We start from the raw sequence: 12315 nt of genomic DNA, 5'->3' as shown, positions 1-12315 counted from the left end.
TTGAACTCCCAAATAAATAGATAAATGAATAGAATCATAGAAGTTGAATCAATTCTATTAGAATATACCTTCTACAAAGCATAGACTTTGGTCATTGCATTGGCTACATGCAACCGTCTGCCTGAAGGAATAAGTGACCTGCTAAACTTCTCTATTACACAGGAAACAGGTGAGAGAAATATGCAGGGAAGGTGTGTAAGGAAAGAGGAGTGTTACAGTGAAAGGTTTGTGGAGCAATTTGCCAGGAAATGACCATTTATAACCCAAATAAAGATTGGATTTGTATAAACAAGTTAAGTTAAAAATAAATAAATAACCATCCCAGAAATGGACAGGAACTGGGTGGGGGGGACAGAAAGAGCAATGGGGTGAGGGTTGAGTCCTGATCCCATCAATTCTCTGTACACCCAGGATTAAGGTTACTATGGGGAAATCACTGAAGGCCGCCCCAAAGACAACCTATGTTCCCGGTCTCTGGGTTTGTTCAGGGAGGTCTTTGCTTACGCTCCTTGGAGCAAAGGGTTTAATGGGGATCAAGAGAGCCTGAGTAGTTGGTCCCTGTTAGACACCCCCTTTCACTTCCATCACCCACAAGCTCCAACCTGTTTGTACAGACAGGGCCCTAGAAGCAGCTGAGAGAAAAGCAAAAGATATTCTTGTCATGTGTGAAAAATTTACATAAGATTTCAATTTCAGTATCCACCCTGGGAGGTTTTTTGTTTTTCAGGGCATATGCAGTAGTCTCAGAGCTTACTCCTAGCTCTGTGCTCAGGAAATACTCTTAGGAAGACTCATGGGGATCATACAGGGTGCCAGGGATCAAACCCAGGTCAGGAGTTTAGTCTCCTCTGGGTATGTGAATCAGGCCAAAGGAGCTAAGGGACCATGTAGTAACCCAGGTCAAGTCTGAATTTCCCTCATCCAAGGCCAATGTTCAGCCTACTCATATATCTTAAGTCCACCCTTTCTAATGCTTTTGGGGTTTTGGTTAGGTTTGGAGGTCATGCTTGGGCTTACTCCCATCTCTGTGCTCAGGGAATCACTCAGAATGGTGTTGAGCTAGAACTAGACCCAGCCATGAGTACCTTACCCCCTGTCCTAGCACTCTGGACTACTGCTTACTTTTCTGTCCTCTGGCATATTTCCAGGCTGTCCCCCAAACTCAGCATTATGATATGTAATATCCTAATATCATACTTTATAGAAGTTAAAAAACCATATATAGGGGCTGGAGAGATAGCGCAGCAGCTGCCCAGGATGGACCTGGGTTCGATCCCTGTTATCCCATATAATCCCCCAAGTCAGAAGCGATTTCTGAACGCAGAGCCAGGAGTTATCCCTGAGTGTCACTGGGTGTGGTCCCCCCCCAAAAAAAAAAACACATATAGGGGGGAAGTCCATGATGAACAGAACAGCACATTTTCAAGCATAGACAGTGGCTACAGGTCTGAACAAAAAGAAAAATCAGGAGCTAGAGCAATAGTACAGTGGGGAGGGCGTTCGCCTTGTGCACGGTCAACTTGAGTTCAATCCTCAGCATCACATATGTTCCCCCCAAGTACTGCAGGAGTAATTCCTGAGTGCAGAGTCAGGAGTAAGCCCTAAGTATCCCAAAACAGAGAGGAAAAATAATCAGTCCTACTGATTTTGTCTATTAAACATGTTAATGTTTGACTCATTAGAAATTTTTCCTGTTAAGTTTGATTTTTAATACATGACATTCAGGCCCAGGAGGAAGACAAGCATGGTTGGCAGGTGTGGGATCCCCATTTTGATCCCCAGAAGTTTTGGATGTAGCTTTGGTGATTCCACAAAGTCGGAGAAATGTCACATTCTCCTGTAGAGAATGAACCTCTCAGAAGCATACCACAGGACCAGCCTCTAGCCTCCCCCCAAAAAACTGTGGGAGTTCCCCCTTCTGCCCCAAGTGACATCCAAATATTTATTTTCGCTGCTCAGCCTCTTGGCAACACCTTAAAATCTGACACCAAAGCAAGGGCCTCTCTCCCCTCCAGACCTCAGGCCTGAGGTGGGAACAGTGCCTTCTCCAGAGACAATGCCCTGATTTTGCTCTTGTACTGCAAAAACTCCAGCCTCACCCATTGCAGGTCTGTGCCGGAACCCCAGCAATATCCCCAGGCCCTGCACAAACTTCTTTTGACAACATTCTGGGTGTTTTTGAAATACTCCACAAATGTTTTGAAAATACTTAGCTTCTGAGTCTAAAAATAATAATAAAGGGTCCTGGCAAGATAAATAAACAAACCAGTCTGAACGGGAAAAAGAAAATAAAATGGGTACTGCATATCCCTTCTACCCAAACTACAAATTCATGGTGCTATGTGTCCCACCAACGTTTTTCTTTCTGATTGCACACAGAGGGGGTGGGGTCTAGGTCCCACTACGGGGTCCCCTCTGAGCATACGGATCTGGAATGTATTTTTGCACTCCACACAATCCACAAGCCTCTTCCCATCTCAGAAAACACTGACACGACAGTATGTTTAATGGCTATATAGTACTCCACGATGAGCCCACTTCCAGCCATTGGCCTCTGTGCTCTCTCACCTGGACAGCATTCTTTGGTTATTTTTAGAAGTCACCTCCAATCGTACTAAGCAAGGGGTCCGATTCTACTCTCGCCCATCATGCTGGGAGCAGGGGTGGGGTATGTCAGATGGTGCCAGGGATAGAACTCAGGTCCTTACGCATGCCAGGCATGTGCTTTGCCACTTGAGACACCTCCCCGACTCAAGACAGGATAATTTCATGAGAAACCAATCACGTCTGTCTATTGGCTCCCAAACAAGAATTTGCGGTTACCTTCCCTCCCGGTATGAATTGTCTGAACATATCTGATGCTTGCCAGTTGCTCTCTTGGTAAATGCTTGATTTCTCTTGTGCATGGCTGAATGTGTCTCAACATCCCACATTCCCCCACCATCTATTTGGGCAAAGCTTCCTTGAGTTTTCTCTTCCCCCAGGGTCAGCAAGCATCATGACCCCTTTTCATTTGTTTGTTTGAACAATCCTGAAGGAATCTTTACCACCACCACCACCCCTTAGCTGGCTTGCCTGTGTCAAAACAGGCCTCTGGCTGCATTTGGCCCCGGGAACGGCCAACTGCTGGGTCATTTTGCCACCCAGACTCTGTTGCAGAGGCCTCTATGTATACAGCTTTTTCCTTCTTTTGAACCATTTCCTTTGGAAAACTTGCCAGGAATGGGATTCCTGGATGCAAGGGTGGGGGAAGGGGGGCAGTGATTTTTTTTTTTCATGCCTCTGACGGGTCTTGTTGGATTCTCAAACCCTCAGTGATCTGTGTGACTGAATGGGGGAGGGGACTCATACAACCTCACCACACGCTTGGGGTGACGTTGGCTGATTTGGTTGCTACGGAATGCCGTGGCGCTGTTTTTCTTTCTTTTCAGCTATGTCTCCAAGGAGGGGAACTTTTCCACGTGTTGGCTTGCCCTTTGTGGGGTCACTGGGTGGGAAAATAAAAGGCATGATCCTGCACCCCCTTTTCTTCTGAGATGCTGCTGCTTGGGCTTAAATGCTAGTTTGCACGGAACCCCTCAGTGAGTTCTCCTGAGTTCTGCTGAGTGGAAATGACAGAGAAACCCGATGAGACCTGAGCGTTCTGTGGCAGCAAAAAGAACTAAAAAGTAGGTCGAGGAATTAATCCTGCTGGTTCCAGTAATTAGAGGAGACAGAGGGGTCGAAAGTTCAGGCTAAGCCAGGGGGGAATGCGACTCCCCCCACCCCACCCTCTCCACCAGACCTCCCCCACTACAACAACCAAAGAGCATTTTCTGCTCCGTATCCCCATCCCCCCTATTTCTGGTTTAAAGAGGCATTTTTGGCTTTTCCTCCCAGAAGGTTTCTTAGCAGAAGCAACGCTGCTGAAATTCCTCTTCTGCTCCAAGCTTCCTTCCTTCCTACCACTGAGCATTGCCCAACGCCTAGAAATTTTCGACTCAGGGACTGGAGTAATAATAGGACAGCAGGGAGGGCTTTTTTCCTGTATGTGGCTAATCCAGGTTTGGTCTCAGCATCCCCTCTAAGGCCACCCCAAAGCCTGTCAGGAGTGACCCCTGAGTGCAAAGCCACGTGTTAACCACTTTTGAGGTGTGGCCCCAAAAGACAACAAAACAATATAAATTGAAAGGGTTTCTTCTCCCACGAAGTCCAGAGCAAGAGTTGCTGCTATTAGAACATACTGGTACGTGACTCTTTAGCCCAGTAGCCCTCACGCTGCTAGCACAGCGGGGAAAGCGTTTGCCTTGCATGCAACCGACCCAAGTTCGATCCCCAGCATCCCATATGGTCCTCAGAGCCTGCCAAGAGTGATTTCTGAGTGCAGAGCCAGGAGTAAGAGTAACCCCTGAGCGCTGCTGGGTGTGGCTGAAAAACTAACTAGCTAACTAACTAACTAACTAACTAACTAAATAAATAAATAAATAAATAAATAAAATTCAAATCAGGGCCTGAAGAGATAGCACAGTGGTAGGGCTTTTGCCTTGCATGCAGCCTATTCAGACAGAAGGTAGTTTGAATCCTGGCATCCCATATGGTTCCCCAAGCCTGTCAGGAGCAATTTCTGAGCCCAGAGCCAAGAGTAATACCTGAGCACTGCTGGGTATGGCCCCAAAACAAAACAAATAAATAAACAAATAAATAAAATAAAATGCAGGGCAGGGGCTCCAGAAAGAGCTGAAAAGCCTCCTGAGAAATGAAAAGTCAGTGTAAAGTCACCTCCAGACCTGGGAGCAAACTAGGTTCTAGGAGATGGGACCCCCAGGGCAGGAGAATCTGTTTCCTGGGATGAAGAAGCAAGGAGATCCTCCACGAGGAGCAGCTGTAGATCAAGTCTCGTGCACTTTGGATGGAACTGGTGTAGACTGGGCGGCCCATGAGAACCTCCAGGAAAATATAACCTTGGCCCCAAGAATCACGACCCCACCATCTCATTATCTTCCCAAACTGCATCTAGAATGCACCTTCCCAGCTAGGCTTCAGAACCAAGGTCAGGAAGTCTCATGAATTATGCTTAACAAGCTGCATGTTGAGACTTGCACAATGTGGGCCAGAGCCATAGTACATACAGCAGGGAGGGTTTTCGCCTTGCACGTGGCTGACCCGAGTTAGATCCCTGGCATCTCATATGGTCCCCCAAATCTACCAGAAGTGATTTCTGAGTGCAGAGTCAGGAGTAACCCCCTGAGCACTGCTTTGTGTGGGAAGGAAGGAAGGAAGGAAGGAAGGAAGGAAGGAAGGAAGGAAGGAAGGAAGGAAGGAAGGAAGGAAGGAAGGAAGGAAGGAAGGAAGGAAGGAAGGAAGGAAGTCATCCACAAACAAAACAAGGATGCTTAGGATTTCTAATTCCCTGGTATTGACTTGGATGTCAATCCCCTGAATGTCTATCCACCAATGACCCTGGGTGAAGAGATGGGAGATGGAAAGAAATCCAGTTTGCTGTGACCCAGATTGGCGTTAAGCTGGTGTTTAGTTCTAGAGTCAAAGTTGGAATAGGCAAGATTGAGACCCCAAAGGGGCATAAACCATCGAGGATCACTTGAGCCGTGAATGGGGGTGAGCGTGAGAATTTGGGCTGGATTGCTCAGTGCCAGACCATAGATAGGGGCTCAGGAAATTCGGGTGTTGGAGAAAAAAAATAGCAAACACGGAGATATGGGAGCAGATTAAGGAGTGAAAACAAGACTGTCAGCCACTGGCCTTCCCCCAATTTCTTTCAACTGCAAAGTATTAGTTTTGCTACAGTAATAAATGACCAGGAGTTTAGGGCTTTGCAGCAACGTTTCTTCCATGTTTCTTACATCTCAGCCGCTCTGGTTCCAAAGTGTGTCTCTCCGTATGGGACAGCTGCTGTCGGATCAGCCAGAATGGGGAGCAAGTGGCCTTTCGCAGGCGGCCACACTGAAATGCGCAGTCGCCCTTAAACCTTTTGATTTTGACTTGGCATGTGAGTGTGAGTATCTGCTGGCATTCCTGGAGCTCAGAGAAGCCACAAGTCCAAGCCCATCAGAATGGGGGTGAAAGGAGGCGGGAGGGGGGACCACCACAGAGCACGGTCAAACACAGGGCAAGAGATAAGGGGACTAGATCCAGGACAGGAAGAAAAGCAAAGGCTTAGAAACCATTCTACAATCCTCCACCATTTGCTAAAATTCCAGTTGCTTGCAAGTAACAGGAAACTTACATGAAAGATAATGGCTTTAAAAACAAACAAACAAAAATGTGAATAAAAAGAAATAACCTTGGTGCTAGAGGTAAGGTGTCTGCCTTGCCAGCGCTAGCCTAGGACGGACCGCGGTTCGATCCCCCGCGACCCATTTGGTCCCCCAAGCCAGGAGCGACTTCTGAGCGCATAGCCAGGAGTAACCCCTGAGCGTCACCGGTGTGGCCCAAACCCCCCCCCCCAAAAAAAAAACAAAAAAAAAAACAAAACAAAAAAACACAAAACCTAAAAAACAGCCCAGCAGTATCTCAGGTGCTTTTGAGTTGGTTCAGTGAAACAGCGACTTTCGGTTCACTGACCTGGACTGTCTGTCTTGTTGGCAAGAAGGGGCTGATGGCTGCCATTCTGAGTTTTCTATCCATGTTCAAAAACAGGAAGAAGTGGGAAGTGGTGGTATTGGCAACATCTGCCCCTTTTATTCAAAAACAAAGGTCTTTTCACAACGCCTCCCTCTACGGCCCACAGTTTGTCTCATTGGCCAGATCTATGCCACGTGTCCACCCCTTGTCGCAAGGGAATATCCCAAGATGAGGCTTTTACTTTTATTAGCTTTTGCCAGGGAGCAGGCAGAAGGAGAGAAGGAAATGCTGGTTGTTTGGGCCAGACAGTGCGACCCTTCCAAGACCCCCTGCCCCATCTCTTTCCTCTGTGTGCCCCTCCAGTTCTCCTGGTGGCCTTGGAGAAACTGTCAGGTGGGGCGTCTCCCCTCTGTCCCCCTTCTCCAGCCTCAGAGCGGCCCATGGGCCAGATGAGCCCAACATGGGAAATGGTCAGCCTTAGCTCATCCTATAATTGGACGTTAAAGACCTGCCTTCATGCTCTCTAAATGCCCCACCCTGTCCCACCTCTCCAAATTTCCCTAGTTCCTGTCCTTCCTGCACCTGTCCACTTTTCCCTTTCCTTCTGCCAGACACCCCACAAATTGACAGCCTCATTTTTCTGTCCCATAAAAGACAGAGCCCTGCTTCCTATACCGTCTTGAACACTGGCTATTTTTCTTTGCTTGCTTTTTTTTTGGGGGGGGGCTATACCTGGTGGTGCTCCAGGGCTACTTCTGGCACGTTGCTTGGGGTTCGCTTCTAGCAGACCCCAAGCCTCCTGCATGCAAGGCATGTACAGTCCAGCCTTTTGAGACCAGCTTTGGGCCCTGAGCCCCGTGTTTAAACAGGGCCTCACCTGCTAATCTCTTAATGCAGCTCTCTATGTCCCACATCACCAGGAACGGTGTTCGTGTTGCCTTTGGTACTCGTGGGAAATATTTGTTCCCTGGCAGTGGATGGTTAAGTTCAGTGCAGACTGGAAAATAAGATATGATCTGATCACGACAATATGCCCCTGATCTAATACATGCCAAATAGACATCTCAGGAAATATGTATGGAGTGACCAGAAGGATTTTTCACATGCAAAGCTCACAGTTGAAATCCCAACATTATTTATGGACGCTTGTTATCCAAACGGTATTGTGTAAGGGACCCTGACCAGCCAGGGGCTGAACCAATAGCATGGAAGGTAGGAAGTTTGCCTTGCCCACGATTAACCCGAGTTCAATCCTCAGCATCCCAAGTTGTCTCCTGAGCCTTCCAGGAATGATTTCTGAGTGCAGAGCCAGGAGTAACCCCTGAACACCGTCAATTGTGGGTCCCCCAAAATATTTAAATAAAGGTGAGGAGCCAGGGTTGACATAGAGCAACTGGTGAATGTAAGGTGATTGAAACTGAGGACAGGCAGGGTGGAGACTAAAGCCTTCCTTGCAGGGCGACTCTAATTTCTGGGACCCCCAGCACCATGGCTCTGAGATTCTTCAGCCCTGTAACGTCTCTCCCTTAGGCCAAGAGCCCCCACCCCAGTCTCACCCCTCTTCTAAAACCCATTCCCACCAGCTGCCCAGAACCCCAGAGCTGTATGGGTGCTTAGTGACTCCAGACTTCTAAGAAGCTGAGTTCCTAGTAAACCTAGTAACAAACTAATTTTAGCTGTGACTAGTAAGCCATAGTCTCTGTCCTTTGTCGTTTCCTAGAAAGCATTACTTAGGTCATCTGAAGAGCTGGAAATAGAATGGAGAAGCCTGTTTCTCATTCCTGAGAACCAGAGGCAGAGCCGAGGCCTCTGGGGACCTGGCTTTGGCCAGTAGAAGGGGCCCAGATCTACTGGGGTGCCAGGTACAGCATATGGGTGACTGCACTGTGGGGCCCATGGGCTGAGGCAGGGGCTGGGCCAAGTGAGCCCAGAGCCACTAGAATTGTCCATAGAGAGAATCAACAACGCCTCCCACACTCTGTCGGGATGACACAAAATGAACCAAATAAATTCAAATTTCTTTCCAAATGGCAAAGACTCTCAGAGCAGCTTTCAGCCATCGTTATGTCGTGGCTGCTCTCAAACTCCAGGGAAGGGTTTGCAAACAGGAACAGCATGTTAAAGGTCTGGGGAAAGGTCAGGAATGCGTGGTGTCAGGGAGTGAGTTCCAAGGAAACACCTCCACTTTGTGGAGAGATGAATGGCTCTCCTGCCTGCCTTGCAGAGAGCACTGACCGCCTCCATCCTGGCCTTTGGAATCTTCAGGGTAGCCCCCGTTCTCACCTCAAGATAAGCCCCTTCATGCTCCAAGGCAATTACCCAAGTCGATAGCCTTCTGAACACTGGGGATGATGGGAGGTGGCTTGGGCTTCATTCTAGAGAAGGTACATTCACCCTGATAAAACATAGGCAGTTAAACATGTGAATGGTATGACCCCAGTGTAACACATTTTCATCCCATTTAGAAAACATTGGTGGGGGGAGCTCAAGCAATAGCACAGCGAGTAGGGGCATTTGCCTGGCACACTACTGACCTGAGTTTAATCCGTGGCATCGGCATATGGTCCCCAGAGCCTGCTGGGAGTGAGTTTTTGAGCACAGAGCCAGGAGTAACCCTTTGAGAGAGCTTCTGGGATATGATTCAAAACTTAAAAAAAAAAAAAAAAGATGTGTAGTGGCACATCCAGCAGTGCTCAGGGCTTATCCTGGCTTTATATTTCAGGGATCAACTCCTAAAAAGGTTTATGTGGGTGTCAGGGGATGGAGGCTTGGGGTTGACTACATGCAAGGTAAGCACCCAACTCACTATACTAACTCTCGGGTCCCTTTCATGACCATTGATAAAAAGTCATAGTTGGAAGAAGTCTTCAGGGTTGGCTTTCTGCTTCCTCCCAGATCCTCTACAGAGACACTCTATCCACTCCCAGCTGCTCACTTCCTCCCACTTCAGCAATGCAAAAAGGAAAAGAAAGCCTTTCTCCCCAATCTTTCAGCAATCATACAAGTATGGAGCATGTCTCTAGAACCAGGCCCTTTCCTGAGCCCCTTTAGGACTTTCTTGCTTCTCCCACAGATAAACAATTGGGGTCACACCAGTCAAGGCCACAATGAATCACACACAGTATAAACAAGGAGTCTCTCCTCAGGTAGTCAGAAGTCAGGTAGGCTGAGCAGAGGCAGTGATGGGTACAGTGACCCTCTCTGTCCTAATCCTGTGGACTCTGCCTCTCCTGCTAGCATGACCTTGTCAGAACAGGAAGTTCTCCCAAAGGCTCTTACTAGGAATTGCTCTCACCTAGGAAAGAGTAAAGGTGGATGGTGTTGAAAAAGCAAGTCTCTGTTCAGAATCCATTCATCCATCTAGCTATCCATCCTCCATCCATCCATCCATCCATTCATCTATCCATTTATCTATCTATCTATCCATCCATCCATCTATTCATCTATCCATCTATCCTTCCTTCTATTCACCCATTCATCCATCACCCATCCATCCATCCTTCCTTCCTTTTTTCCTTCCTTCTATCCATCCATTCATCCATTCATTCATGCTGGACTCCTTCTGGGTTCCAGGTCTGTGTATACCACAGAGCTATGGGCCTTTGGGGTCCAGAACATCCTTCCCACTCAGGACCCCATCACATTTTATTGGTCCTGATAGTTTAATATTTCAAATTCAAATCGCTGAAGCAAATCTCTGGTTCACTAGTGCTTTGAGTCCAACTCTCTTATTAAAGTTCATGGACCCAGCTGAATCAGCGCTTATCCTGAGACTCAAAACAGCTGACCATGCCCCCCCCCCAAAAAAAGGGCTCTTCGAGTGCAGGGACGTTGGGTGGGATGGGACCTATCTGGGTAACAGAACCAGATTTGCAGTGACAAGTGAGGTTCAGCAGGGCAGGTCAAGCTCCAAATCTCCTTGACTAAAACCAGGCCTTCCTACCTGGCTCATACCCAGACTGATCCGGCTGGTACTGTCTACAATTCTCCCGTGCCATGTTGTGGATTTTTGCCCCCAAGGGCTGGAGGGCAAAAGGTTATCAATTCTCTTAGCACAGACTGTGCAGGGACGCAAATTATTGCTTGAGCAATTTTTACACTGCATTTGCATTAAGGCCATTTGAATACTATTAAATGATTTATACTTTTGAAATGGGCCTCCATCATCCCAATGCCGGGGATGGAATAGGGCACATATAGCTAATGACTGGTAATCTCTGAGGAAGAGACATCATGGGTACCACGTGGAGAAGCAGAAACTCATCCGTTGCTGTGGGACGGTACACTGGGCCCATCTGTCTGCAGAACATTTGGCGATAAATAGGTCTTAAACACGCAAAAGGCACAAGCTCTTTGGCCTAACGATTCTAAGAGCATGGACTCTGGACTTCATCTGAGATGAATGTGCAAATAGCATAAAGGTAAGGCATTTGCCTTACATGCAGAAGGACGGAATGGGCTCGAATCCCTGCATCCCATATGGTCCCCCTAGAGCCTGCCAAGAGCGATTTCTGAGCATAGAGCCAGGGAGTAATCCCTGAGCGCTGCCAGGTGGTGACCCCCAAAACAAAACAAAACAAAACAAAACAAAAAAACTCACACCTGCCCCCACACAGAGTGGTTCACTATCGAGGTTAATAGAAAGAGTGAAAGTTAGAATAAACCTAAGTGGCCAACAGTTGAGAGACTGGTTAAATAGATGATGGGAACATCTTCATGATAGATTCGCTGCTGTGCAAAATCAATAACTTAGAAGCATATTTAAGAGTGTAATGCAGCAGAAGAAAAAGCAGAACGTGAAATAGTTATGAGCAGATACGTCATTCTTGGAAGGAAAATTTAGGAATTTCTTTGGAATGGCAGGCTAGAGTAGAGCAATAATACAGTGGGAAAAGACGAGTGTTAAGGGGTCCGAGGTGAAGCTGAATGGTAAGAGTACGGTGCTTCTCATATCTGAGGACCTGAGTTCAAGTCCCCAGCATTCTAGGTCTAAGGAAAAGGGGGATACAGGTTTTGAGATATGAGTTGAAACATGCCAGACATAATATACATGTCAGATCAATATGAGTTTAATGTCCATCCTTATCACTGATAAGCTAGAATGTGTGGTAAGCCTCAGCTTCTGCATCTGTGAAATGGGTGGCAGGGGTTGATAGCGTATTAAATAGATATTTTCTGGCAAAAATGCTGGAGAATAAGGTTTGGTGTGTATGTGTGTGCATGCTATAATGTGTTCACTATGTGTGCTGTGGGGTGTTTCTTAGGTACAGTTCCTTTTTTTATGAAGTGGTAAGATTTTGCTTTTGTAATTTTGGGAACATTATTTAACATGAAAAAGAAGTGGTAGAGACAGAAGTCCAGGACATTATTAGTGGAGGGGGGTGTTTACTCCTGGTGTTGTGTTCCGAAATCGCTTCTGGCAGTCTCAGGGGACCAGATGGGATGCTGAGGATCGAACCCAGGTCTGTCCCAGTTGGCCAAGTGCAAGGCAAACCTCCGTACCCCTTGGCTATTGCTCCAGCCTCAGGATATTATTTTTCAGCACAAGACAGAAGCGAAGGACCTGGCCAACTTTATGCTCATTGGCCATCTCTGTCTGCTTTCAGATTTGTCTGTTTTGAATCGCCTTGGTCATGACTGTTCCTTTTTTTCTTAAAGCCTATGCTCCAAGATATATTTTTATATGCTAGAAAGAAAGGGGAAAATAAAAACTCAAAAACTTCAATTCATATTGGTGAGGTATAATTTTTCAGG

This window comes from Suncus etruscus, chromosome 15, assembly GCF_024139225.1.
Source record: "Suncus etruscus isolate mSunEtr1 chromosome 15, mSunEtr1.pri.cur, whole genome shotgun sequence".
Lineage (NCBI taxonomy): Eukaryota > Metazoa > Chordata > Mammalia > Eulipotyphla > Soricidae > Suncus > Suncus etruscus.
This window is presented reverse-complemented; position numbering follows the sequence as displayed.